This window comes from Morone saxatilis, unplaced genomic scaffold, assembly GCF_004916995.1.
Source record: "Morone saxatilis isolate NCDOM2014 unplaced genomic scaffold, NCSU_SB_2.0 Contig0, whole genome shotgun sequence".
NCBI classification, from domain to species: domain Eukaryota; kingdom Metazoa; phylum Chordata; class Actinopteri; family Moronidae; genus Morone; species Morone saxatilis.
In genome coordinates, this window is record NW_023339650.1 from 9,324,618 (window position 1) to 9,327,481 (window position 2,864).

The window sequence follows — 2,864 nt, forward strand, 5'->3', positions numbered from 1 at the left end:
GAGAGAGAGAGAGAGGAGGAGAAGCTGTGTAGACTGGTCCTGATAGAACAAAGAAACATCCTTCTTTGGGAGTGCTCACATGAAAGTTGATCCTCGGTTCAGACCCCCTGTACAAGGAAACTGAGACGCCTCAGGGCCGTCCTTCGCCCTGCCTGATTGTAAAGCGTTTTAATTTGGGCTGCAGTGGACGCCTGCCTCTGTGTCTGTCTGTCTTTCTGACTGACTGTCTGTATTTCCTGTTCAGATAGCATGTGTGTGTGTTAACTATATCATATTTAATCAACTTTACCAAAGTATTATAATTTTTTTTACTTAGCATAATAAATTATTTAGCTAGTTTATTTATGTGATTATTTTATAATTCAAAAAATATATTTATTTACTGTGTGCAGAATATTACATTATTTAAAAAAATGTATAAAGATGATATCCATAGTGAATAGTAATTTCTCTCTCTAATGAATAGGAGTATTTGTTCTACAAACATTTTGATATTCCTACATTTCTTCTGATTTTAACAAAATATTTTACGGCTCAGGTCTGTGCATGCCTGAAGGAAAATATTCAGTTTGCAAGATTAAGAGGTTTATATTAAGACACGCAGAGGTTTTGAAGGACTATGGTAGGTGCTTGAATGTGCAAACAGCCTTCAGAAATAAGAAGTCTATGTGAGCTGACTGTCACAAAAAAAGAAAACAGCTTTTTTAGCACTTTTTCAAAGCATCACAAAACATCTTTACAGATTCTTTCCACTACAATGTCACACTCATAATTACAACAATCCATTTACACTCAGTAGTCATTCAGACTTCTGTTGCAGCTATCAAACTGACCTTGGGTTTAAATGTCTGTATTTCTCATGGACTGTAGCCCAAATGTGCTGATAGAAAACAGTTAGATTTGCTGGTGTAACAACTTTACTTCTGGGCTTCAAAGCCTGCCCGCCCCCCTCTCCCATTCCTCATGGACCCAACACAGATGGGCAGCCATGAGAGTAGGCTGCTGTGGACTTTTAGAAGATGGATATGGCAGGTGAAAGGATGAATATTCATTGAAACTACTGCAGAACTGTTCCTCCATGACCAACATTTAGCTTCAAATCCTCCTCTCCTCTGCACCCACTGCAAACTTCACTGGGATCCACACAAACACACACACACTCATACAGAAACAGTCTTCCTGAGGAGGAAGGGAGAGCCCGCAGATTTTTCTGGCAACATGTCAAACCAGACTGTAACCTTTGTAACCGCAGAGTTCAATTACTTACTTAACTCACTTTGATCCAGACCTCTGCCTCTGATTGAGGCTTTAACATGTGGACTGACTAAAATGAGGCTTCAGCAAGCTCAGTCCTGAATAAAACATTCAACAACACACAGTTGTAACTTTGGCAAATCCTTGTCTGATGGGCTCATCATAAGGAAAATGCACCACTTCCAAACCAGCAGCAACAATGTTGAAAAACTAAGCAAGCAGTGATTAACTTCAGGGTTTTTATAGCGCTGTAAAACAGATGTGAGTCCGGGTAGGTTTGTTTTAGGTTAAGATACGTTTGTATAACATACTTAGAGAAAAACAATGCCCCTAATTTGGCTCTAAGTGGAGCAATGCAGAGCCAAATGTGTTAAACTGTAAAAGACCCAAAGTGCCTGCCGTGCTCTGTCAGAGGCAGGGCGGGTGCACCGTGAGAATAAAACACTCGTTTTAAATTCCTTTTTTAAGACTATAAATACGTTTCGTGACTGAGACATAATCGCTAAACTACTCTCTCACTTTGTACGACTTGCCTGTTGTGCTCGGCGCGAAGACGCGCCGCCGGGAAGCCGAGCAGGAAGTGAGGGGAAAGCGAACTCCTGACAGCGGCTGCAGCAGCGACAGCGGCCGGCAGGAAGCTGCTATTCACCGGCAGGCAGGAGGAGGAACAGCTGCCCCTCCGCGCTCAGGGAAACACCGCTTCTCCCGCCATTTACGTAGCCTGAAAGATAAAATATATATTATATATATATATTTTTAAATTATAAAATTTAAATTTAAATTAAAATATATGACGATAGGCATAGTTCAGTATTTTTGCCAATATAATAGGGTAAAGGTTACAGACAATGAGATTTGTTATTTTAAAAAAAAGTCACGCGAAAAGTCAGTGACGTAGCCTACTACTACTAATAACAATAATAATAATAATGGATCATAATTATTTTGTTATAGCCTATTTTCTTTTATATATTAGGCTATAGAATATTCATATTTGTGGAACAAAAACTATTCATGAGACATGAGATTACTTAGTTATATTTTAAACATATTCCATGTGTTTTATCCTGTGTTTGCGGATTAGCCCATTGTTATATTAGAATATTTGCTTGTACATTTTCATATATTTTTAATATGCAGTCGCAGCGCTACACATATGAAAAGGTGAACAGCAGGTTAAAGACTGTGTGCCCTGTTATTGAATTTTACGTCAGGTGATATTTGCATTTAATATCCCTCCGCCACACATTGGGCTGCCATATTGTGACTGTGATAGACAGGCTTAAAGAGCTGTAATTGCAATCACATTGAACCCCAAAAGCTTTTATTGTCAGAGTATGAGCCAGCGCGCGCACACACACACACACACACACACAGACACACACACACACACACACACACACAGACACTCCGCTCTGGAGGGGTAAGCTTACTTTAGGATATATATATATGTCTCTGGCAGAAAATCACCACGGAGCCTCTCTCGCCGACACATCTGTCACATTTAGGACTTTAACCGGTGACGCTGCCTGGCGCGCGCTCCGGGTCATAATGGGAGGTGATGGTGGTGATGGTGCTGACTATAGAGATGGTGAATTAGAGCAGGCATG